Source organism: Bufo bufo, chromosome 2 (genome assembly GCF_905171765.1).
Source record: "Bufo bufo chromosome 2, aBufBuf1.1, whole genome shotgun sequence".
NCBI lineage: Eukaryota > Metazoa > Chordata > Amphibia > Anura > Bufonidae > Bufo > Bufo bufo.
Genome location: NC_053390.1, coordinates 455,087,605 through 455,115,395, shown reverse-complemented (window position 1 = coordinate 455,115,395; position 27,791 = coordinate 455,087,605). Strand labels below are relative to the sequence as shown.

Sequence of the window (27,791 nt, the reverse complement as noted above, 5' to 3'; positions counted from 1 at the left end):
TGCTAGGGCTAGACATCTTGTCTAGCTCTGTGATCTCGCGGCAGCAGGCGAGGCTCAGTTAAAGGTCTATGACCTGTGCTGGAATCAAACTCCGCGTGTGAGTGTGATTTCCCGTTATGGACACTTCTCATTTCTCAGGAGCGCACAGCATTATAATGATTTATAATGCTGTGTGTCTCTGCATGACCTTGCATATACTGAATTACACAGACATAATGCTGTCGGTATAATTATGTAGAATAAAGGTCCTGCAGAGACCCATGAATCATTATAATGCTGTGTGATCCTGTGAAACGAGCATAACACACAAAGCATGTTTTCCACACTGGACTCCTCTGAAAAGAGGCCAAAGCAGCAGTCATCAGATCCACTCTGCTGGCGCCGAGTCACTGAGCCAACTCGGTGCTTGTGCAATGGATCTTCTCCTGCTTCCCAAACTCAGAAACCAGCATCTGAATCACCGCATAAGCACTGAGTCACCAAGCCTTGGCACTGCCACGAGAAGATAGGTCTAGACGAGATTTTTTTTGCAGACCGCAAAACTGATATGGTTATGTGCAGGAGGCCTAAGGCCGCATGCTTACAACCGTGGTGTGTTTTGCGGTCCGCAAAACACGGATGGCGTCCGTGCGCATTCCGCAATTTGCGGAACGGCATGGACAGCTTTCAATATAAATGCCTATTCTTGTCCGCAAAGCGCGGACAAGAATAGGACATGTTATATTTTTTTAGCGGGGCCACGGAACGGAGCAACGGATGCGGACAGCACACGGAGTGCTGTCCGCATCTTTTGCGGCCCCATTGAAGTGAATGGGTCAAAACGGCGGCTCGGATGCGGACCAAAACAACGGCCGTGTGCATTAGGCCTTACATTGACAGGCATTATACACTGCGCTACATAAGAAATTTGATCACATATCAAAGCCTTGTAGGACAAATGTTGAAAAAAAATAATGTTATATATCCTGCACGTTAAATGTAGTAAGAAAAGATATCTAAAATGAAAATGCTAGAATGCTAGAAGCAGCAAGCAAGACCACATAGAGTTCAATACTGATAACCTGTCAATATCTGATTGGTGGGCTTCTGACTCCCAGCACCGCTGCCTATCAGCTGTATGAAGAGACCGTGACGGTCTGGTGAGCACTGCAGCCTCTTCCTAGGCCCAGTGACGTCATACTCATAAGTCACATGGCCTAGGTGCTGCTCAGTCCCTTTCAAGTGAGTGTGCCTGGGCTGCGATACTATCCAGTAGTGTTGATCAAGCACCAAAGTGCTCGGGTGCTCGAGTAGAACACTTCGGGATGCTCAGGTGCTCTACAGAGCACAATGGAAGTCAATGGGAGAACCCGAGCATTAAACCAGGCACCCCCTGCTCTGAAGAGGGGAGGGTGTCTAGTTCATAGGAAAAGGTCAGAAATTGATGGAAACACCACTGAAATGGTTCGGGATCAGCATGGGGAGGATGTCTGGATGCATCTTGGACTCCCAAGTCGTTGCTGGGAACGATGTTTTCCGAGTAGTTCGCCACTTTTACAGACTGACAATAATACGCACAAAACCAAAGATAAAATCGATTTTAGAGTAAACATTCTTTCCTGTATATTTACTTGTATATAAAGTGCAAGTGCTGCCAAAAATTACAAGGAAGAGGCATCACATAAAGGAGAGCCTCATTCACATTGTGGTACAATTGTTCAGGTAGTGGGACTCCTACACTCATAAAGCCTATGCACTAAGTGAAAGGGCTGGCCAAAAATGACAAGGAACCGACTAGGGCTGCTGCAACGATTATTTGAAAAAACACCAAAATGACCAAAAAAGGGGTTTATATGATTTTACTTGAAAAATTATGTTCAAAGGCCATATTAAAACAAACTGTGAATGGCACTGTTATGGAGGGGATCTGTGGATGGCACTGTTATGGAGGGGATCTGTGGATGGCACTGTTATGGAGGGGATCTGTGGATGGCACTGTTATGGAGGGGATCTGTGGATGGCACTGTTATTGGGGATCTGTGGATGGCACTGTTATTGGGGATCTGTGGATGGCACTGTTATTGGGGATCTATGGATGGCACTGTTATGGAGGGGATCTGTGGATGGCACTGTTATGGAGGGGATCTGTGGATGGCACTGTTATGGAGGGGATCTGTGGATGGCACTGTTATGGGGAGGGGGATCTGTGGATGGCAATGTTATGGGGAGGGGGATCTGTGGATGGCAATGTTATGGGGAGGGGGATCTGTGGATGGCACTGTTATGGGGAGGGGGATCTGTGGATGGCACTGGTATGGGGAGGGGGATCTGTGGATGGCACTGTTATCATTAGTAACAGGAGTCGTCCTGGAAGATTGGAAATTGGCAAATGTCGTGCCCATTCACAAGAAAGGTAGTAGGGAGGAATCGAGCAACTATAGACCAGTGAGTCTGACATCAATAGTAGGCAAATTAATGGAAACCCTATTAAAGGATAGGATTGTGAAACATCTAAAATCCCATGGATTGCAAGATGAAAAACAACATGGGTTTACTTCAGGGAGATCATGTCAAACAAATCTTATAGATTTTTTTGACTGGGTGACTAAAATAATAGACGGTGGAGGTGCAGTAGACATCGCATATCTAGATTTTAGTAAGGCTTTTGACACTGTCCCACATAGAAGACTTATCAATAAACTGCAGTCATTGAGCATGGACTCCCATATTGTTGAGTGGATTAGGCAGTGGCTGAGTGACAGACAGCAGAGGGTTGTAGTCAATGGAGAACATTCAAAACAAGGTCATGTTACCAGTGGGGTTCCACAGGGATCTGTACTGGGACCAATTTTGTTTAATATCTTCATTAAGTGATATTGCAAAAGGCCTCGATTGTAAGGTTTGTCTTTTTGCTGATGACACAAAGATATGTAACAGGGTTGATGTTCCTGGAGGGAAACGCCAAATGGAAAAGGATTTAGGAAAACTAGAAGAATGGTCAGAACTCTGGCAACTGAAATTTAATGTGGATAAGTGCAAGATAATGCACCTGGGGCGTAAAAACCCAAGGGCAGAATATAGAATATTTGACACAGTCCTGACTTCAGTATCTGAGGAAAGGGATTTAGGAGTAATTATTTCAGAAGACTTAAAGGTGGGAAGACAATGTAATAGAGCAGCACGAAATGCCAGCAGAATGCTTGGATGTATAGGGAGAGGTATAAGCATTAGAAAGAGTGAAGTGCTTATGCCGCTGTACAGAACACTGGTGAGACCTCACTTGGAGTATTGTGCGCAGTACTGGAGGCCATATCTCCAGAAGGATATAGATACTCTAGAGAGAGTTCAGAGAAGAGCTACTAAACTAGTACATGGATTGCAGGATAAAACTTACCAGGAAAGGTTAAAGGACCTTAACATGTATAGCTTGGAAGAAAGACGAGACAGAGGGGATATGATAGAAACTTTTAAATACATAAAGGGAATCAACTCGGTAAAGGAGGAGAGCATATTTAAAAGAAGAAAAACTACCACAAGAGGACACAGTTTTAAATTAGAGGGGCAAAGGTTTAAAAGTAATATCAGGAAGTATTACTTTACTGAGAGAGTAGTGGATGCATGGAATAGCCTTCCTGCAGAAGTGGTAGCTGCAAATACAGTGAAGGGGTTTAAGCATGCATGGGATAGGCATAAGGCTATCCTTCATATAAGATAGGGCCAGGGACTATTCATAGGATTCAGATATATTGGGCAGACTAGATGGGCCAAATGGTTCTTATCTGCCGACACATTCTATGTTTCTATGGGGAGGGGGATCTGTGGATGGCACTGTTATGGGGAGGGGGATCTGTGGATGGCACTGTTATGTGGAGGGGGATCTGTGGATGACAATGTTATGGGGAGGGGGACCTGTGGATGACTATGCTATGGGAGGGGATCTATGGATGACACTATATAGCATCTTATGCTATATGTGTCATCCACAGATCTCCCCCATAGCAGTGTCATCCACAGATCCCCTTCCCCATAACAGTGCCATACACAGATCCCCTCCATAACAGTGCCATGCACAGATCCCCCTCCCCATAACAGCCGCTCACAGCAGTATTCCTTAACCGGCAGTAACTTTTACTTTAAATCACTGCATCTTCTTTTACCTTACAATGAAGTTCCAGTAACAGGCAGAGCGGGCAGCGGCGTAACGTCACTTACTCACGTGACGCGCCTGCTCCACCTACTTTATGAATGAAGCAGGCGGAGCATGCGCGTCACGTGAGTAAGTGACGTTACGCCGCCACCCTCTCTGCCTGTTACTGGAGCTTCATTGTAAGGTAATAAAGATGCGGTGATCTAAAGTTCTAAAGTTCAAGGACCCGCAGGCATAGCGCCTGAACGCCCGCTCCCGCCCGCATAGCAACGAATCGGCTGATTATTCGATAACGAGATTCGTTGAAAACGAATCCCGTTATCGAATATTATCGATAACGTCGATTAATCGTTGCAGCCCTAGAACCGACACTCCAATACACCCTTTATTACACATAAAGGAGGGCATCATACACACCCTTGAAAAATTATAATTGATGGCCTGCAGGTGACCTTCAAAAACAGTAGATGCAAAGGCCTGCTGGTGACCCTTTAAAACATTAGGGGCGAGGGCCTGCTACTGATCTGACCATCTAAAACATTATGGGCGAGGGCCTGCTGGTGACCCTCTAAAACATTAGGGGTGAGGGTCTGCTGCTGAGCTGACCTTCTAAAACATTAGGGGCGAGGGCCTGCTGCTGATCCGACCATCTAAAACATTACGGGCGAGGGCCTGCTGGTGACCCTCTAAAACATTAGGGGTGAGGGTCTGCTGCTGAGATGACCCTCTAAAACATTATGAGCGAGGGCAGCATAATAAGCATGTTGATATGATGGAGGAGGAGGAGAAAAGGAAGATTGAACCATATACCCTTTTTTGTGGTGGAAGGGGTGCATGGGAATACAGTGTATTCAATACACCATAAAACCCCATTTAAAGTGCCTTTATGTTCAGTCGTTTTCCTCTGGTGGAGTAGAGAAGTCAGGGGCAATCCAGGCCTTGTTTAACTGAAAATGCAGACAGGCGGATGCGCTTATCAGTTATGTCCCCAGCAGCACTAAATACCCGCTCTGACAAAACACTGGAGGCAGGGCAGGCCAGCACCTCCAAGGCGTAGAACTCCAGTTCGTGACACATGTCCAGCTTGGACAACCAATAGTTGTAAGGCACAGAGGGATCACTGAGGACGCTGACACGGTCTGCTACGTACTCCTTCACAATCTTCCAAAACTTTTCCCTCCTTGTGACACTAGGCCGCACGTGAGGGTGCTGGCGGGGTGTCACGAAACTGTCCCAGGACTTGGAGAGTGTTGCCCTGCCTTTGTTAGAACTGCTGTGTGTTCCCCTAGTCTCCCCTCCTCGGTTGCCCAAGTAACTACGTACTCTGCCGCCAGCGTTGTCAGCTGGAAATTTTTGGAGCAATTTTTCCACAAAGACCTTCTGGTATTCCACCATTTTCCTAGTCCTCTCCACCATAGGAATGAGAGATGAGAAGTTCTCTTTGTAGCGGGCGTCGAAAAGGGTGAACAACCAGTTATCGGTGTTGGATAAAATGCGTATAACGCGAGGGTCACGGGAAAGGCAGCATAACAAAGTCAGCCATGTGTGCCATAGTCCCAACAGACAAGACTTCGCTGTCTTCATCAGGAGGATGATTCTCAATCTCCTCATCATCTTCCGCCCATCCACGCTGAACAGATGGAATAAACCTGCTATGGGTACTGCCCTCTGTAGCGGAGGCAACCGTCTCCTGCTCCTCCTCATCATCATCCAATTCGCGCTGAGAAGACGAACTGAGGCTGGTCTGGCTATCACCCTGTGTACTGTCTTCCCCCATTTCCACCTCTTCCACATGCAAAGCATCCGCCTTCATAGTGAGCGTTTCAGTAGACACAGAAGTTGGATCGTTATGCTGATAATAGCGGCATCGCCGCTCACCATCTGTGTTGATTACTCAAAGTTGCGTAAAACCTCAGACATCCATGCCCACTTGTCGCTTGTGAAGAGCGGAAGCTGACTGGAAAGGCGACAACCATGTTGCAGCTGGTATTCCACTACTGTCCCTCTGCTGCTCACAAAGACTGGCCAACATGTGGAACGTGGAGTTCCAGCGCGTGCTCACGTCGCACAACAGTCGGTGAGCTGGCAATTTCAAGTGCTGCTGCAGCGTTACCAGGTCGGCGGCAGCTGTAGATGACTTTCGGAAATGGGCACACACGTGGCGCATCTTCAACAGTAGCTCAGACAAATTGGGTAGGTTTTGATAAACCGCTGAACCACTAAGTTGAACACGTGGGCTAGGCATGGTGTGTGAGCTTGCCAAGCTCCAAAGCACCACCAAGTTAGGGCCATTATCAGACACAACCATGCCTGGTTGTAGGTTGAGTGGCGAAAGCCACAGCTCGGTCTGGTCCCTTATACCCTGCAGCAGTGTGCTGTTTGTCACCTAAGCAAATTTGTTTCAGCACGGCCTGTTGCCACTTCCCCACTTCAGTGCTACACTGCTTCCAGCTATTGACTGATGGCTGACTGGTGCTGCAAGATGAGAATTCAGAGGTGGAAGTGGAGGAGGAGGAGAAGGGGGGGGGTTACATCCACTAATGTAGGTGGTGGTGGAAATCCTGATGGAAGTAGGGCCCGCAATCCTTGGCGTCGGTAGCACCTGTGCCATCCCAGGGTGTAAGGAGGCGGGGACGGCACACCGGGAAAAATAGTGGCGGCTGTTTTTTACGGGACAAGTTGTATTTTCTAATGGCACCATTTAATGTTGCATACAATGCAGTGAGAAGCTGGGGGAAAAAATTCAAATGTGGTGGAATTGGAAAAAATTATACTGTATTTTTCTCTTTATAAGACGCACTTTTTTCCCTCCAACATTGGGGGGGGGGGGGGGGGAGAGTCAGTGCGTCTTATAAAGCGCACGTGCCAAAATCATGGTGGCTGGCACATTGCAGGAGCTTTACTAATTGCCGCCAGCCCGCACGTTCTTTATCTGCAGGTGGGGTCCGTTCCAAAGGAGGAGAAGAGACGAGATCCATTCTTCTTCTCCTCTGCACTGCTGCCCTGCACCAATGAACTGCTGCTCCGCCTCCTCCAATCAGCTTACTCCCTCCTGGCTATGTGCGGCGCTGCTATTAGAAAGGAAGAGACTCATTCTGGCCTTCCGTCGTCCTTGAATGCTGTGCTGTCCTGTCCACTGGCCCATCTCCAACTCAAGTTCCTGGGTAAGTGACAGCCAGGATATGACAGGGCGATCAGGGGCAGACCTGAACATTAAATATGACTATAACCCCCCTTGTCCATAGGAATGCATCCTGACACTGCAGTACATGGATGTATTCTTAAGGATGAGGGGGGTTATAGTCACATTTAATATAAACACTGTCCTGGAACTGTACCGTTATGTGCCTACATCTTTATATTAAACGTGACTATAACCCCCCTCATCCACAGGAATGCACCCATGTACTGTAGTACATGGGTGTATTCTTAAGGATGAGGGAAGTTATAGTCATATTTAATATAAACACTGTTGAGGGACTGTACCGTAATTGGTGTTTAATGGTAAGTGTTTATATTAAATGTAACAATAGCCCCCTCATCCTTAAGAATGTATTCATGTACTGCAGTGCCAGGATGCATTCTTAAGGATGAGGGGAGGTATAGTCCCAAAACATAAGTGTGTTAACCCTAGATCCCCCAATAATAGTGTCATCCACAGATCCCCCATAACAGTGCGTCATCTGCCAAACCCCCCATAACAGTGCTTGCGTCTTCTGCAGATTCCCCCATAACAGTGTGAAATATTCTGTTATTTTATTACATTTTTAGCCCACCTTTTGGTTCAAAATATATATTTTTTATTTTCCTCCTCTAAAATCTAGGTGCGTCTTATCATCAGGTGCATCTTATAAAGCGAAAAATATGGTAAGTCCACCACAGTTTTATGGGTTTTGTTTTTACAGCCTTCCCTATGCTGTAAAACCAACCTGTGCCCTTCATTCTCTGGGTCAGTACTATTACAACAATACCACATTTGGATAGTTTTTGTACTAAAAAGAAAAAAAAAACTTGGGAAAAAAAGGAAATTTGAATGCCATATTATTACCCCCATAAGTTTTTTTTTTTATAGTTATGTCTACGAAGCTGTTTGACTTTGTATTTATTTTAATTTTTACAAGGTGAACCGAATACGCCATTTTGACTTTTTCCCATTAAGCCATATGGGAACAATATTTTTAGATTTTAATAATATGGGCACTTAGGGACACAGTGATTCATATGATGTTTTTTTTTTTTATGGGAAAGGGGGTTGAATTGAATTATTATTTTTTATATTTAAGATTTTTTTTTTTCTTAAGCCACCCTAGATAATTGTGATAAGTAATCATTAGCTTGCTTCTACAATACATTGGAATGCTATGTTCTTATGTAGCCCTGCCACTTGCAGGGCTCTGTAGGAACTACAGCTCTAAGGCTAAATGCACACGATCAGGATTGCGCGCGGATTTGCGTGCGGAAAATCCGCACTGTAGGTCATGTACATTAAATTCTCAGTGCACACGATGCAGATTTTTTCTGCGCAGATTTTGACCTGCGGTGCAGATTTTAAAATCCGCAGCATGTCAATTTATTTTATTTTTCCTGACCGGATTTTCTTCATTCACTTAGTCCGCACCAAATCCGCACGCAAATCTGCACCAATTAATGCGGATTGACCGAACAGATTTGCCTGTGAACACCTGCGGATTTCAGTGCGGATGCTCCGCACATGAATCCTGAACGTGTGCATGTACCCTAAAAGTCCTGGTTTCTTCAGAGAGACCAGGGCTTTCACACACAACCAACAGCTGCGCGGGGGAACCGTTCAGGACCTGGGAGCACAACACTCCCGAGTTGCCCCTCTCTGATGCAGTGGTCACAATTGTCACGCTGATCGCAGACATTATCCCTGGGCGTCTGCTATGTGAAATAGCAGGCACCCGGCAGCTATGGCGCTTGCTCCACTACGGAGCGGGTGCCATCTTAAATTTTCATTGTATTTTTTATTTTATTTTTATCCCAATTCCATGTAGTGCCCTAAATACATAGTGCCTCCTGGACATCCAATGCCCCCCCCCCCCCCTCAGTATATAATTTACCCCCACTGTGCCCTTAATAATTATTCAATGCTGAACCCTTGCCACCTCCCAAACCCTGGTCGCGCCATTAAAAAGAAAAATTACTCATCTCATCTGCTTGCATGTGAGGGAACACTTGCTCTGCACTGGAAGCAGCAGGACATGACGTCCCCCCTTGAAAGCCCCTTTTTCACCTGTCATAGTGTTCATACTTTTAACGGCCGTTAGATGGGTGCACTCTGTCTAAACAGTCGTTATAAACAATCCCATCGATTTCAATGGGGTCCGTCTGGTTGAGAAAACAGCCAAAAATAGGACATGTTCTATTTTTTGATGGCTGCTATTCAAAGGCCATGTGAATGGCCCCATAGACTTTAATTGGTTCTGAAAACTGATGTTGTGTGAATGATCCCTGGATTTCTACAGTAATTATTTTTTTGTTTCATTTTATATTGAGTTGAAAAATGAGCTTTCTGCTTGAACGCAAAACAATCATATCATCACATCAGCCCTACTGAACCACTCCCCCAATGTTTATTAGATCAGGTTTAATGTCATTTTTGACACCTCTCCTTTAGCTAAGAAGTCTGATGGATGTAAAAAGGAGGACTAATCGGTACTCCAGTCCTTTAAACTACGTAGTATGTGCCTTCAGCAGGACTGCGAGACCTGGATAGGTGGCCAGGCGCACTGTATGAGCACGTTACATTACCGCTACTTCACAGGATACAGAATAACAGGCTCTGTTTGAACGAACGTGAACTATCAGTGAATGTTTGGTAGAAAACTGCTTGTTTTTTTCAGTGAGTCTGAAACAGAGCATCTTGTAAAAGTACATCTATAAATAGGAGCAAATCATCTCTTTACTTGTAGCAACCTATGAGAAAACTGCTGCAGGCGCTGGTTAGTAGCCCTGCTCTATGTACTTCATTACAGGGGACGTGAATAACAGCAAATGAAACAATCACTTAGTGTCGATTCACACAACCGTGCTCGGTCTGGGAAACACGTGTGGGCCGCGGCTCCCCTGACCTGATCGCATCATAGTGTTTCATCACGCAGTCAGTACTATTCTGATCACGCCTCATGTTTACCATTGATCCTCTGGAAACACTAAAATTTGCAGTTGTCACCATAGAGCAATCACAATAAGCTAATACATTTTTGCATAATCGCATAAAAATGTTTTTTGTTTTTTTTTATTCTAAGGGATTGTTCACACTACGCTTTTTGTTTCTGTTTTTCATGCGTTTTCCAGGCCAAAAAACGCCAGAAGGGAGACAGAACTTGCTTTTTTTTTTTTTCCACGTTGAAAAAAATCTTGGAGCGCAATCCGTGCTGTGCCATTGAAATGAATGGGAAGCTGAAAAAAATTCTCCAAAAACTGCACCAAAACCGTGCAGATTCTGGGCTGACTTTTTCCGTGCGTTTTCAAAATCCGTTGGGTGAACACCCCCTAATATACATTTTTATAATTTTTTTATGACTTAAAGGGGTTATCAGACACTAACAAATGCCCCCCCATAGGCCAGGCCCCTCACACTGCTCCTGGTCCGGTGGTCCAGCCAATGGCAGGCAGTGACTGGGACAAGCCTACCTAGCGTCACTTGCGATGCTAAAAAGGCTCATCCCCATCACCACCATAAGTTATGGTCTGTGGTATCAGAATCCTTAATTGAATTCTTAGATAGCCCGAATCTTGTACGCCGAACTTGAAACACAAGTTCGTTCAACACTAGCAGTCACTGGAGGACCCCTCCCCAGCAGTCACAGCAAGGCTTACCTAAGTACTCAAGTGCCATTGGTTGCAGCAAGACACCCAATAAAAAGCTCTCCATAATTCCTTTTAAACACTTCTTCTTAGTGAATGACTCCATAAGGCCTCTTGCACATGACCGTGGTTTGGTTCCGCATCCAAGCTGCATTTTTTGCTGCTCGGGTGCGGAACCATTCGCTTCAATGGGGTCGGAAAAGATGCGGACAGCACTCCGTGGGCTGTCCACAGCTGTTGCTCCGTTCCGTGGCCCCGCAAAAACTATAAATCATGGTTACGACCACCCTGTAACCCAGCACCGGTGGCCATGTTTGCACACTATAGGAAAAGATGGTGGCCTTTCTGGTGCCTGGAAGGTACATTAGGCACTCATGCACAGCAGATCTAGTCCCAGCCACCTCGTACCTGCACTTCAGCAGTGGTTGTAACCATGGAAACAAGCAGTGTATAATGTGATGGAAAAATGAATCAAGCCAGAAAAGGAGGCAATATGGAGAATCACAATACATTAGTAAGTGCCTTGTATTAACTTTCACTACATGATAAATGCCATTTGCTGAAGCGAGACAACTGCTTTAAGAAACCAAATAAAAGACTCGAAAGGCATTCTCTGAAAATAAAGACATTTTACCAAGTGCCAGACACTCCAGTCCTGCTGTGGCCATATCACCACAGAAGGCAGTCATTGGCTGCAGCAGAGCATGTAACCATGCACACGCTGCGGCGGATGAAAACACTACGGGGACTGCAGGGCAGCGCAGAGGACTGGAGCGTGGGTAGCAGATAAGTATGAATCCATTATTACCGGAGAACTCCTAATAGAGCAAGATAAATGTATCCTGAGAGCTAATAATACCAGGCTGAAAAAGTACAAAAATATATTTTTCGTTTCAAGGCAGTTATGAACAGGTATTTCACTGATGGTGTGCTATTGGTGCTGTTGGGAAGTATCCCTCAGCTCCAGTCTGGAGGACTGAGACATGGTGGGTCTGAACCAGCTTTTCAGGGTGTTTCTCCTACTGCAGTGAGGAGCCTGGTAATCTTCTTGTATTAGCAGAAGAAGCCTCCGACATCAAACGTGCCTGACTCAGGTGTTATATTTTTGGAGAATCGATTATCTTTGACAGTTATAGAACACATCATGTCATCCAAGGGAGCATTACCCAAACCAAGCAACCAGGTTATCTACTTTACCTCCTGCCTTAGGGCCCAAACTACGGAGCCGTATGGGATGCTATGTGCCGCTACACAATGCTCCTCCCGGGGCGTGGACGCTGTATTTATGGAGCATGCAACTGAGCACATTCAAGGCTTATTGTGGCTCTGTAAAATATACGGGTGTAGTACGAGTGTGTGCATGTGGCCTAAGACAACTGAGAAATGTAATTTGACTGGTTATTATAAGCAACTGCTCCAATTCTGTCTGAGCCATACATGGTTTATAGTTGTTAATACATCCCACAGCAGTGCATGATGCCAAGGCACCATAAGGAGTGCCAACGGCAAAGTGCCTACCACAACAACTCTGTGTGCCCTGTGCGCCTGCGGAGTATAAATACTGAGTTGAACAAAACCGCCTAAATTCTGCATTTTGCGGAACAGAACAGTCCAATCCTTGTCCGCAATACGGACAATAATAGGACATGTTCTATATTTTTGCGGATGCCATGGAACTGACATACAGATTTTTTTGTGGCCTCATTGAAGCGAATGAGTCCGCATCCGACCTGCAAAAAATGCTGACAAAAAATATGATCGTGTGCATGAGCCCTAATGACAATGGGCAATCCATGCAGTGATTCACACAATGCGGACTTTCCCAAAACGGCTGCAAGTAGCCGCATGGGGATTAGCCTCATTCAACGGACTAAGCAGCGTGCAAACAAACAAGCACATGCAAACTGCAAATCCACCGCAGAAATACGAGGATTTTCTGCCCATTAAAGGGAACCTGTCACCATGACAGTGCAGTGCAATCTGCAGGCAGAATATCATAGAGCAGGAGGAACTGAGCAGAGTGATGTATCGTTTTATCGAAAAAGATTCAGTAAAACTTGTATTTTATTCATTTAAATCTCTGCTGTTCTTATGCATCAGAGTCATGTGTGGTGCAACTGACAGCTAACTCTGTACGGTTAAGCATACATGGAAGACTGTCAGTCACTGAGCAGCTCCACCCACATGACTCCTAAACATAAGAATAGCAGAGATTTAAAGGGCATCTGTCTGAAGATTGGTACCTATGAAACTGGCTGACCTGTTACATGTGCACTTGGCAGCTGAAGGCATCTGTGTTGGTCTCCTCTTCATATGTGCCCGCATTGCTGAGAAAAATTATGCCTTAATAAATGCAAATGAGCCTCTAGGAGCAACGGGGGCGTTGCCATTACACCAAGAGGCTCTGCCCTTTCTGCAGCTGCCGAGCCCTCTGCACTCTGACTGTCAGGCTGGCAGATGATGTTTTCACTGCCTGGCCCTCAATTACAGTGCAGAGGATGCAGCAGTTGCAGTCTCTAGGTGTAATGGCAACGCCCCCGTTGCTCCTAGAGGCTCATTTGCATATATTAAAACATAATTTTTCTCAGCAATGCGGGCACATATGAACATGGGACCAACACAGATGTCTTCAGCTGCCAACTGCACATGTAACAGGTCAGCCAGTTTCATAGGTACAAATTGGCTGAGAGATGCCATTTACAGGGGTTGCCCTGGTTCAGAGCTGAACCCGGACATATCGCCTTTTCTGGAGATCCGGTGACATACCGGACTCTCCATGGGTAAGCTAGGTGGAGGCGTCCACCAAGCAGTGAGCCCAGTGACGTCACCGCCACTAATGGGCCGGCTTTAGTGCTGCCCTAGCCTACAGTAGGTATAGTAGAGTACAGCCACACATACATAGCTGGTCAGCAAGTGGGCCTGGCATAAATCCCCACCCGATTTTGCGCTGCAGATTTCGGAAAGGCAGTACTGAAGAATTGCCTCAGATTTCACGCTGTCCATTGCAAAGCATGAAATCTGTGGCAGAAGTCAGCAACATAAATTGACAAAATGTGTATTTAAAATCCACACGCAATGCCAAGTTATGCCTGGATTTTTTTGTGGAAAATGTCCACAGTGTGTGGATGAGATTTGTAAAAAATGTAATCCACTTTGTTTTACTGTAATGACTGCGGATTATCTGCGTGCAAATGCTCTGTAGAAAAGATGTAGCATTTACACATGCCTTTATCCGAATTTTGGTGTAAATTTCACAAAACAATGACCCAGATTTACTAATGAAATTCGGGTGTTTTCTACAGGCCTTTTTTTTTTTAGTTGCATAACACTTGTGCCTTTTTTTTCTTCTAGAGAATTCCATGGGAAACCATCTGAAAATGCCACACAGAGCATGCTGGAAAAAAAATGCTTGGAAACTAAAAACAGCACTACAAAAAAATAAATGTTTGTAGGGCATTTTATAATATCCCAATAGCCTACATATAACATCAGGCTGTTGTACTTTTTGCTCCCCAAACCCAGAAAAGAGCTGTTCCAGAGAAAGACAGTGTGAAACCACTCTAGTCAATACTAGAAATTCTTGCCTGAGAGCGCCGCTACTTTTCCTAGCTCAATGTGCTACAGAACATGTTGTTAGAGAAGCAGAAAGTGTGATCAGTACATGACTCATAATTTAAAATAGCCCCCAAATGTCCCTGCGTTTCTCTGGTAAGCCACACTAGCTAGCATTTCCAGGCTCATCATATATAATACACAGGGATACGAGGTGACAGATACGTCATATCATTCACACTGCTCCAAGAACTGCAGCAGAGCAAGTCTAACCTTAGCCTCTGGCGCCCTCTAGTGGCCATGTCTACATGATTACCATGTATGGTATTGCCAGGATAATGCATTCTAGCTCAGACTAGAATCCGCCAGTCTATTTTTATGTATCATGAAGCGGTGCATGATTTACCACTAGAAATACATCAATGAGCCTTATTAGCTTCATAGTTCCAATCATCACTTATATATATTATTACTCCAACCTCACCTCCCCAACTCAATCCAATGGGGAAATGTATACACCAGTCTTACGCCAAATTTATTAACAGGCACAGGCCTCTATTAAAGTGACTAGAGATGAGTGAATTTCATATTTTGAAATTCGTTCACGCTTCGTTTACTGGTAAAAGGCGAATTGCGTTATGGATTCCGTTACCACGGACCATAACGCAATTCTATGACGGAATGCCTTTAGAGGCATTTCGTTATTTATTCCATCATAATAGAAGTCTATGGGTTGCAAAACGGATCCGTTCTGTTTCCGTTATGCAGGGGAGCCCTCTCCTGCATAATGGAAACGGCACTCTAAAGGCATTCCGTTATAGAATTGCGTTATTGTCCGTGGTAACGGAATCCATAACGCAATTCAGCTTTTACCACCAAACAAGGAGTGAACGAATTTCATAACCGGAAATTCACTTATCTCTAAAAGTGACCCTCCAGTTCAAGAAAACAATTCACAATAACTGGGGAACAAACAGAACACTTAGGGCTGTTTCACACGAACGAGTCCATTGCGGGAATCGCGCTCCGTGTGTGAGTGTGATCCTCCGCTCTGGACTTGCAGGAGCGCACGGCATTATCATGATTTATAATGCTATGTGTCTCTGCATGGCCTTTTTTCCACAGAATCATGGTGACATAAAGCGGTCAGTATGATTCTGTAGAAATAAGGTCAAGCAGATGCACATAGCATTATAAATCATGATAAATCCATAGTGCGCTACTGCAAGTCCAGAGCAGAGGATCACACTCACACACGGAGCGCGATTCCCGCAATGGACTCGTTCGTGTGAAACAGCCCTAACAAGGTGTCCATAGCTGCCAACTGTCCCGGCAAATTTGGGCTGTCCTGGGTCGAAAATGGACAGTGCTATCTATAACCTGTTTCCTATGGAGTCAAGGCATTTCCCAGGGGCAGGGTTTTCAATGTCCCGATTTTACCAACCTAAATGTTGGTAAGTATGGGAGTCCTTTTCATTTCTTTAGCTGTAGATCTGTCAATTCCCAGGCTCCACTTCTGCCATCCAAAATGGCTGCACTGCTTCTCAGACAAACTATCTATTTGGTAGCCAAAGACTCTGTCTGCTGCCCTTGTACTGGCCAGCAGTGCTCACGTAAACAGTGCTGGCCAAAACCAAGAGTAGGGCTAGACAAGCAGTGTGCGGCAGAAAGTCTGAGAGGCAGTGGGGCCATCTTGGATGGCAGAAGAGGAGCTCAAGAATTAGTGAATCTGCAACTAAGATGAAAAGGAGGTCACTATGTAAGTGCTCTGTTTGTGCTCCAGTTGATGTGAATTTTTTTTTCTTGAACTGGAGGGTCATTTTAATTTCACATAGATTTGGGCTATAATTTATGCTATTTTCTGTGTAAATTGCAGTAAATCTGTTGGGCTGTGGGAGGCCACACCCTATCCTGCTAAGCCAAGCACAATTCTTAGGCCCGTTGCAGACCAGGGTTTGTCACGCTGTAGCTCCCGTCCTGACCTCCCAGCACTGACGGGTCACATAGCATTATATTGATTTATGATGCTATGTAACCCTTAGGCTGGTTTCACGCGGGCGTTGCGGGAAAATGTGCGGGTGCGTTGCGGGAACACCCGCGATTTTTCCGCGCGAGTGCAAAACATTGTAATGCGTTTTGCACGCGCGTGAGAAAAATCGCACATGTTTGGTACCCAAACCCGAACTTCTTCACAGAAGTTCGGGCTTGGGATCAATGTTCTGTAGATTGTATTATTTTCCCTTATAACATGGTGAGCATTAAGTACAGTTACAGGACCTTTGATGACATCACTCCGGTCATCACATGATCCATCACCATGGTAAAAGATCATGTGACGTACCATGTGATGACCGGAGTGACGTCATCAAAGGTCCTGTAACTGTACTTAATGCTCACCACAGGTCCTATTCAACAAAGGAGACAGAAGGAGATGCCGGGCTACGCGATCAAGTGGACTAAGGTGAGTTAAATTATTATTATTCTTTTTTTAACCCCCTCCAGCCCTATTTTACTTTGCATTCTGTATTCAGAATGCTATTATTTTCCCTTATAACCATGTTATAAGGGAAAATAATAATGATCGGGTCTCCATCCCGATCGTCTCCTAGCAACCGTGCGTGAAAATCGCACCGCATCCGCACTTGCTTGCGGATGCTTGCGATTTTCACGCAACCCCATTCACTTCTATGGGGCCTGCGTTGCGTGGAAAACGCAGAATATAGAGCATGCTGCGATTTTCACGCAACGCAGTGATGCGTGAAAATCACCGCTCATCTGAACAGCCCCATAGAAATGAATGGGTCGGTATTCAGTGCGGGTGCAATGCGTTCACCTCACGCATCGCATCCGCGCGGAATACTCGCCCGTGTGAAAGGGGCCTTACAGTTCTGTAAGTAACAGATAACAGTACAGTATTAGATAACAGTGACATAATGCTGCCAGTGTTATCTAATACATTCCAGAACTGTAAGGGTTACATAGCATCATAAATCAATATAATGCTATGTGACCCCGGCAGTGCTGGGTGGCCAGGCCGGGAGCTGCGCTGCGGACTCGCAGCGTGACAAACGCTCGTCTGCAAGGGGCCTTAAAAAAGTGTCAAAAGTCTCACATAATGCACAAAATGGCACTCAAAAAAAATCGTGACAGATCCATGTTTGGTCTGTGTGTGTCATATGTGTTCCACGGACACTGCTCAGCTACAAATTTATTTCCATGGTCCATGAAAAGACAACACGGACTAAATCATGGAACTGAATGTCTGTCAGTGGAAAATCACTGATGTGTGAATAAACACATTAAAAGTCAATGGATATGTGTGCTGTCCGTGGAGAACAACATGTGATTCAAGGGCCTAAGGGTCCATCCACATGTGACTAACATATTGCAGATTTTTAGCAAATCTCATCCACACACTATGGGAAAAGCTACAGTGAAACGGATCTGCGGTTTAGATTCTAAATATGTAGCATGTCAATTTATGCTGCAGAGTTCACCTGTTGTGATGCAACGGGTGGCTATCTCCTGAATGGTAGCAGCTAGAAACATGCAACTGGTCTTGTTTGAAAGCTGACATTCCAGGCTTTCATACAACAAATGCTTACTGATTTCACACTGCTCTGGGGTAGTTATCTGCATTCCGATTGGTCCTGTCTGTCTCTGGTTAGCTGTATGTGAGAGGATACACACTGCTCTGGGGTAGTTATCTGCATTCTGATTGGTCCTGTCTGTCTTTGGTTAGCTGTATGTGAGAGGATACACTCTGCTCTGGGGTAGTGGGGGAGGTTATCTGCATTCTGATTGTTCTTGTCGGTCTGCGGTTAGCTGTATGTGAGAGGATACACTCTGCTCTGGGGTAGTGGGGGAAGTTACAGGGGTGTGGAAATTTGAAAAAAAAAAAAATACTTGTCGAAGTACTAAAGCAGGGGCTCGATCTACTTGTCCCTCATGACAATCTACTTGTCGTGATACAAAAAATTATTTTAAATCAAAACCATATTTCAATGCACCGCCACGCTTCCTTATGCAGGTAGGTGGCTGGCTTGCGTTCCAGTCTTTGTGGTGTGAAATGACTAAATTTAGTCCTCGTTCACACCAGATGATTCTGTCCAGAATGCACTAAATCGGGGCCGGCTCACTATGTTGTGGGGCAGGAGGGGGCGTGACGATCCATTGAAGTGAATGGCAGGCTATCGGATGCACGGGATCACAAGGCACAATTATGCCTGAGGTCCGGTCAAAATGCTGCTTGCAGCATTTTGTTTGGACTGGACTGCAGGCATAATGTGCCTTGCGATCCTGTGCAGCCGATCGCATTGCAGCCGTTGGGCATGGTTATGGTGCCAATCACTTCAACAGACCACTACGCCCCGTCCTGCCCCACAATATAGTTAGCCGGCCGCAATGCGGTGCAGTGCATTCTGGACAGAATCAGGCCGTAACGCACTGCCCGGTGTGAACGAGGCCTTAATGTGATCACAGCAATTAGTTTAGTGCACACTCTTGCTCTTAGCACATTACTACCCGTACCTCTAGGTGGTTTAGGCAAATTAGCTGCTGATGTGGCATGGAAAGGACCCCCCTCACCTTCCCAGTTTGACAACACCTGCAGAAAGGGGGTCCTCTGAGGGATGCTGGCAGAGTTGAGAGTTCTATCAATGCCCCTGGCTCTGTAACGGCTCTGTCACTGCTCTCCCCCCCCGAGCCGGAGACGTGACAGAACCTTTCATTGCTCCACCCCTCCAGCTCTGTCAGTTCTTCTTCACCATGCTGTCACTACACCACGCCCCCCGCTCTGTCACCCCAGCTGCATCACTGCTCTACGCCCACTGCTCGGTCACCGCTAGTTTTGAGCAAACCCGGTGAAGTTCGGGTTCGGCCGAACTTCAGGTCAAAGATCGGGTCCGGGACCCAAACTTGACCCCGAATCCGGACTCCATTAAAGTCAATGGGGACCCAAACGTCACTTTATTATTTTCTGTTATAACATGGTTATAACGGAAAATAATACTATTAGCTTTTTCAGATCTGAGTTTTCCCGATCGTGAAAACTCTGATCCGATGTTATATTCTCACACAGAGGTGTTCCCATGGTGATGGGGACGCTTGAAGTTGAAATATACCATCGGATTGGAGAAAACTCTGAACCGATGGTATATTCTAAACCCGAGGCGTTCCCATGGTGATGGGGACGCAACCTCTGACAGGGCGCTGCCATCCGTGGCACCTGAGGGATTAATTGCGCGGACGGCAGCTCCCTGTTAGAGGTCGGGTGCCGGAAATGTTTCTACAATGTTTGCATTTGTGGGCAGTGCGCCCTCCCCGTTATTAAAATCATTGTTGGGCAGTGCGCCCTCCCATCATTGGTGGCAGCGGCAGTTCCGATCGGAGTCCCAGCAGTGTAATGCTGGGGCTCCGATCAGTTACCATGCAGTGCTCCAGACAAAAAAAAATGACCAGGAGCCATTGGCTCCTAAACTAAAAAATTTAGGAGCCAAATTACATTTTTTAGTCGCCAAATTTAAAATGCATATCATTTTTAAAAAAAGGACTTTGAGAAGATGAGACGCAGGTGCACTACATATAGGAGAAAACAGCACCACATGCCTCTCACATCCAGGGACATTTTCTGGGGAACAAGGTGACTAAAAATGGCGAATAGCGTGGTTTAGAGTTTTTTTTTCTGTTACGGCCTTCACCGAGCGGAAATATTTTTTAATATTTTAATAGCTCACACTTTTTGGGACGTGGCGATATGTAATATGTTCTTTATTGTTTGTAAATTTTATATGTAAAACTGGGAAGAGGGCCATTTAAACTTTTAGTATTTTTTTTTTTTTTTTTTAGTTTTTATTTAACAACCATTTCTTCCCTTAGGCTGGGTTCAGACCTGAGCGTATTTGATATGCGCATTTAACGCGCGTTTTTGTCGCGCGTTTTTAATGCACGTTTTTTGCAATAGTAAACGCGCGTTTGACGCGCGTTTGTGTGATTGACTGCAGTGTCCTATGGCCACAAACGCGCATCAAAACGCCCCAAAGAAGCTCAAGAACTTGTTTGAGCGTAGGGCGTTTTTCAGCGCGTTCAAACGCACTGTAAAACGCTCAAGTGAGAACCAGGGCCATAGGGAAGCATTGGTTTTCATGTGTTGAGCGTTTTACAGCGCGTTTGAACGCGCTGTAAAACGCTCAAGTGTGAACCCAGCCTCAGGGACTAGACCTGGATCTTTTCATCCCTTGTGCTATTCACCCTGATAGAGCTCTATCAGGGTAAATAGGCGCTCACATCTCCCTGCTGCCCTGGGCTCTGTGCACACAGCAGCAGGGAGCTGAACATGGCAGCCAGGGCTTCAGTAGCGTCCTGGCTGCCATGGTAACTATCTGAGCCCCAGCAGTGTAATCTGCCACTGCCACCAATGAAGGGGATGGGGACACTGTGGCCACCATATAACAATGGGAGGGAGACGGGGACGACTTGTGGCCAGTGATAATGGGGGGGGGGGGGGGGGGGGGGGAGAGAGGCTTTGGGAGAGCGCACTGCACCACCAATGAATGTTTAAAGAGGACCTTTCATGGGTCCAAAGAATATGAACTTATCAGCAGGCTGCATAGAGCGGCGCCCAGGGATCTAAGTGCACTTACTATTATTCCTGGGCGCCGCTCCGTTCGTCCGCTGTGGCCCCCGGTATTTTCAGCATTCAGAGGAAGGAGGAGGAGACGCCAGTGTCTCTCCGTCTCCATAACAGCAGCGCTGTCCAATCAGAGCGCAGAGCTCAGAGCCAGGGAGAAAAAAAACCTCCCTGGCTCTGAGTTCTGTGCTGTGATTGGACAGCGCTGCTGTCAGGGAGAAGGACAGACACTGGCGTCTCCTCCTCCTTCCTCTGAATGCTGAAAATACCGGGGGCCACAGCGGACGAACGGAGCGGCGCCCAGGAATAATAGTAAGTGCACTTAGATCCCTGGGCGCCGCTCTATGCAGCCTGCTGATAAGTTCAGATTCTTTGGACCCATGAAAGGTCCTCTTTGACTCCTTCATACAATTGTCTGCAGCGGTATCGCAGACCGGGCACCCGGCCTCAATAACAGGGCATGCGATCTGTGGCACCTGAGGGGTTAATGGCCGCGGATCGCCTGCCCTGTTATTGAGGCCGGGTGCCGGGTCTGTGATACCGCTGCCGACACTTATGTTTTACATTCATTGGCGGCGCAGTGGCGACAGCTCCTCCCCTCCTCCTCCCTGCTATATCCCCATTGGTGGTAGTGGCGGCAGCGTCACAGTGGAGAGGGAGGGACTCCTTCCTTCTCCACTGTGCGGTGTGCTAGTGAAGGGAACTTAGGCTGCGCAGGATCGCGGCGGTACAGTCGCAAATGGCGACAAGACTAAAAAGTCTTGTCGCCATCTGCAAATTTTAAGGCGCATTGGCGACCGTTTTGGTCGCCATCTGGAGCCCTGCCATGGCAGCCAGGATGCTACTGAAGTCCTGTCTGCCATGGTCAGTTACTCAGCAGCATTATACTTACATGCGCTGTGGCTGCCCGGCGCTCCTTCTTGTAACTCACAGGTCTGTGCGGCACATTGCTTATAGCAATAAAGTGCCCTGTCAGAGGTGCGTCCCCATCACCATGGGAACACCTCGGGTTTAGAATATACCATCGGATCTGAGTTTTCTCCAATCCGATGGTATATTTTAACTTCAAGCGTCCCCATCACCATGGGAACGCCTCTCCACGCCCAGCTCGTCGCCGATCCACTGCTCCGGTAAACAAAGCCATCTCAGCCCTGCTACTTGCCCACAGCAGGGCTAAGCTACTGAACAAACTACAAACCGGATTCCAAAAAAGTTGGGACACTAAACAAATTGTGAATAAAAACTGAATGCAATGATGTGGAGATGGCAAATGTCAATATTTTATTTGTAATAGAACGTAGATGACAGATCAAACGTTTAATCCAAGTAAATGTATTATTTTAAAGGAAAAATACGTTGATTCCAATTTTCACGGTGTCAACAAATCCCAAAAAAGTTGGGACAAGTAGCAATAAGAGGCTGGAAAAAGTAATTTTGAGCTTAACAAAGAGCTGGAAGACCAATTAACACTAATTAGGTCAATTGGCAACATGATTGGGTATAAAAAGTGCTTCTAAGAGTGGCAGTGTCTCTCAGAAGCCAAGATGGGTAGAGGATCACCAATTCCCACAATGTTGCGCAGAAAGATAGTGGAGCAATATCAGAAAGGTGTTACCCAGCGAAAAATTGCAAAGACTTTGCATCTATCATCATCAACTGTTCATAACATCATCCGAAGATTCAGAGAATCTGGAACAATCTCTGTGCGTAAGGGTCAAGGCCGTAAAACCATACTGGATGCCCGTGATCTCCGGGCCCTTAAACGACACTGCACCACAAACAGGAATGGTACTGTAAAGGAAATCACAGAATGGGCTCAGGAATACTTCCAGAAACCATTGTCAGTGAACACAATCCACCGTGCCATCCGCCGTTGCCAGCTGAAACTGTACGGTGCAAAGAAGAAGCCATTTCTAAGCAAGATCCACAAGCTCAGGCGTTTTCACTGGGCCAGGGATCATTTAAAATGGAGTGTGGCAAAATGGAAGACTGTTCTGTGGTCAGACGAGTCACGATTCGAAGTTCTTTTTGGAAATCTGGGACGCCATGTCATCCGGACCAAAGAGGACAAGGACAACCCAAGTTGTTATCAACGCTCAGTTCAGAAGCCTGCATCTCTGATGGTATGGGGTTGCATGAGTGCGTGTGGCATGGGCAGCTTGCATGTCTGGAAAGGCACCATCAATGCAGAAAATATATTCAGGTTCTAGAACAACATATGCTCCCATCCAGACGTCATCTCTTTCAGGGAAGACCCTGCATTTTTCAACAAGATAATGCCAGACCACATTCTGCATCAATCACAACATCATGGCTGCGTAGGAGAAGGATCCGGGTACTGAAATGGCCAGTCTGCAGTCCAGATCTTTCACCTATAGAGAACATTTGGCGCATCATAAAGAGGAAGGTGCAACAAAGAAGGCCCAAGACGATTGAACAGTTAGAGGCCTGTATTAGACAAGAATGGGAGAGCATTCCTATTTCTAAACTTGAGAAACTGGTCTCCTCGGTCCCCAGATGTCTGTTGAGTGTTGTAAGAAGAAGGGGAGATGCCACACAGTGGTGAAAATGGCCTTGTCCCAACTTTTGGGGGATTTGTTGACACCAGGAAATTCTGATTCAACATATTTTTCCCTTAAAATGGTACATTTTCTCAGTTTAAACTTTTGTTCCGTGATTTATGTTCTATTCTGAATAAAATATTAGAAGTTGGTACCTCCACATCATTGCATTCAGTTTTTATTCACTATTTGTATAGTGTCCCAACTTTTTTGGAATCCGGTTTGTACCTGCCGGGCGCCCGGAACTGCATGTCCCGGGCGATACGATTTCCACCCCCCCCCCCCGGAGTTATCTGCATTCTGATTGGTCTTGTCTGTCTCTGGTTAGCTGTATGTGAGAGGATACACACTGCTATGGGGTAGTGGGGGAAGTTATCTGCATTCTGATTGGTCCTGCTAGTTCATGTGAGGAGAGCAAGGGCTTATGGGAAGTGAGGGAAATACAGGATGGCCTCAAGGACATGGTAAAGATCACCGCAGGAAGTGCAGCAGATGCCATCTTGGGAAGGGTTGCTAAGGGCTGAATACAGACATCAGAAAGGTAAAAGTAACTGAAAAGTAAAGCTTCATGAATAGCTTCCCTTCAGCATCACATATGTTAGGAATTTCATTTTTGATAGTGAAATGGCAGTTACACTTTAAAGGGAGTCTTTCACCAAATATGACCATTACAGACCACTCAGATCAGGTTCTCCGTTACTTTCCCCAGATTACTATGGTAACTTTCATATTGCAGTCCATCTCCTATTTGCTCCAAAAAACACTTTTATACCATATGGTAATTAGGTTCTGAAGGTGCCCAGGGGCGATGTTCATGCGGCCGGTGCCCAGGCCCCTCCTCTTTCACCCCTCTGGCCCGCCCTTGTTTAATCTGATTACCTCCTCCTCTCCGTCTGAAATCCCAAGCCTCCGCCAGCTGGATCGGGTTGCGCAGGCTGGTGCATTGAAAGTCCCTGTTCCTCTGCCTATAATGGGCAATGCAGTGCGCATGCGCCGGGAATGTGTGGAGCAGCGAGGAAGCGGGATTTCAGACAGAGGAACAGCAGTTAAAAAAGTGTTCAGTGTTTCATATTTCCCATAGACCACCAAACATCTCGAGCTTGCATTTTAGCAGTAAAAATGCACCAAAACCACCACTCAAAATGCAAAAGTAAGTTCAGAAAAATGACAGGAAAAAAAAACTCCTGTGTGTGAAACCACCCTTAGAACTCATGCATACAACCGTGCGTATTTTGTAGTCCACAAAACACAGAACCGCAAAAAAAAAAAAGGATGACATCCATGTGATGTCCGTGTTGCATCAGTTTTTTTTACGGATCCATAACAATGCCTGTCCTTGTCCACAAAATGGACAAGAATAGGACATGTTCCAGTATTTTATGAAACAGACATGTGGACATACGGAAATGGAATGCACATGAAGTCATTTTTTTTTTTTTCAAGCCTCAATGAAATGAATGGTTCCGTATACGCAAAAAAACGGCACAGAAATGGAAGAAAAATACATTTGTGTGCATGAGCCCTTACGCAGATCCCAAACCAGAAGGTAAAACTATTTAACCTGCTTTAAAAACTTCAAATGAGTGCTTCACCCCAAATATTGCCCCCATCGTAAGATTCCTGGCTTTACATAGATTAGAACGGCATGTACAGGGAATCCGGCTGGCCCGCATTTAACGTCAGCGCACCTAAACCTTGTCATAAACTGTGCTAAAACATGCAATTTGGAGCATTTAGGGGGTCATATATGACGGGCCTAAATTAGACGCTTTCTCTGCCAGCACAGGGGGGAAACAAAGACTGGCGTAAAAAGCAAGGCTTTGTAAATGACCCCTGCACCACCCTTGGGGTCCATTCACACGTCTGCAATATCGGGAACGGGTGCGGACCCATTCATTCTCTATGGGGCCGGAAGAGATGCGGAGAGCACACTATGTGCTCTCCACATCCGCATTTCGGGAGCGCGGCACCGAACTTCCGGGCCACGGCTCCGCAAAAAAAAATAGAACATGTCCTATTCTTGTCCACAATTGCGGACAAGAATAGGCAGTTCTATGGGGGGTGCCGGCCGGGTGTACTGCAGATCCGCAATACACTACGGATGTGTGAAAGTACCCTTATCCTCCAGCCTGAGCCCCTGCTGCAGGTCTAGACAGCCTGGCGAAGCTTAAATCATCTACAGGATTAGTACATCTGCCCCAATGTGTGGCGCTGTTTTTGGACCCTGGGCTGTTGCTCCAGGTCTCCTGGCCCTAGCCTGCTGCAGTAGTGCATGGCATGCAAGAACCGGGCCCTGTCAATCAAGAAAGAGAGGAAGGGACTGGAAAGGAAGCAGGATAGGCAAGGGTGCACAGAGTGATTGAGCCCGCACCTCGGTGCCCTTAACTGCTCGTTGGAGTTTTTCTTCAGAATGAAGCAACGGATCTCTAAGTGAAAGGTATCATTACATTCAGCTGAGCTAGTCCAGGGATTGTCCAGTTTTAAGATGCGACTGTAGCATCGCAGCATGTCGCATTGCAACACCATTGAACTACATTACATAAAATGTCGCCATACCCCAATTCTGCTGAAAAACAGCTCCCAAGTGCCCAAGCCCACCTCTCTGCTCCAACCCTAACCTCCCAAGGCTTCCTCCCCCGACATCATGGCGAAGCATCTAAAAATTTTGCTCACTTCCCGGAAATACGCCTCCCAATCGTAGCGCCTGCACAGGACATATCTCTGTGGCAATAACCCACAAAAGGGAAGACCCTATATGCATGCGCTGGAAACGGAGCACAGGCCGCGTGCAAAAGATTTTGAGATTCCTTGTTGTGATGTCAGGCGAGCACTATAATGAGGTCTGTTCAGGTGTTTGGGCTTACATACAGGACCCTTTTTGTCGGCTCTATTTGGCGGAATCTGCGATGGACGCCCCGAACGGAGCCTCCAACGCAGATGTGCGCATGGCCTCGGCTGTTGAGCTAGCCTATAAATCTGCACCAAATTCCGCAATGCACGTATTACATACAGATCTCACTGCAATGAAGGGAATAAGCTAAAAAAGACTAGGGCATGGCCACCACAGATAGGGCAGCATCACCTCTGTAGAATGCCATATAGCTTCCATCGTGCGCCATATGTACGGCAGCCTGATAGAAAAAACAGGTAACAGGTTCTATCAAATTCATAATAAAAAAAAACTGGGGGATGGGGGGGGGGGGGTTACAGTAGGAGGTCCACTCCATACACCTGTATGGCAACGAAATAACTGCCTGATATAAAGCAGAACCCTAACCCCCTGTGCTACGAGCCCTAATACACCCTATGGGCAGTCCTTAGGCTATGCACGGCCAGGACCCCACAGCAGTGCATCACCTTGAACCCCACACACTGGCACAGCAAGGCCCCACAGCTGTGAGCATGCAGCACAGAAAGCGGCCCCCTGGACAATATAAGGACACTACGGCAGAATAGGGCTCGACATACAATGCTAAATAAAGGGCGAGTAATTCCGGGTCCCCCTCCTCCGCCCTCTTCCCCGGTCACGTGACCTCTCACCCGCGGGCTCCGGGCGCAGCATCAGTTGCCTCTTCTATCCGAACACAGGAGGCGGGGCCGGGGACGCGCGGTGGGAGGGCAGTGCGCATGCCCGGGGGTACGTGAGCGAGCGGCACTCACTAGAAGGTGGGGAGTTCACGTGGGGGGGACAGAGGAGAGTTGTGTGGCGGTGTGCTCGTTGGGCTGCACGCTGCTCCTGACGGCATTGGCTAGTCTGGATCCCTGGAGGTTATGTAGGCAGTCGCACTGCTTCAGTGTACATTGCATCTGCGACTTAAAGGGATTGTCCAGAATTGGAAAATATGGCAGCTTTCTTCCAAAAACAGCTGCACACCTGTCTGTTGGTCCTGTGTGGTATTGCAGCTCTTTCTCATTGACTGCAATGGAGCCGAATGGCAACACCAGACACATCCTGTGGACAGATTTGGTGCTGTTTTGGAAAGAAAGCAGCCATGTTTTTCTAACCCTGGGCAACCTCTTTTTCAGACCTTGCCAAATTTGAATTTAATATTTGTTCACATCTGAAAGGGGTGCACAGATTAGCTCCACCAAA

The 27,791-nt window shown here is 46.5% G+C and overlaps 1 protein-coding gene across 2 annotated transcripts in view; it reads right to left on the bottom strand.

The window, feature by feature from the left end:
• GNG7 (G protein subunit gamma 7) overlaps positions 1 to 27,333 on the bottom strand; it is a 62,513-nt gene extending 35,180 nt beyond the window's left edge. The window contains exon 1 of one of the 2 annotated variants that reach the window (XM_040417603.1): positions 27,239 to 27,333. The gene's annotated coding sequence lies outside the window, so the exon portion shown is untranslated. Of the gene's footprint in view, positions 1 to 27,231 lie in introns of both variants that reach the window. The other variant, XM_040417604.1, reaches the window with a different exon arrangement.
• Between the last annotated feature and the right edge of the window lie 458 nt (positions 27,334 to 27,791).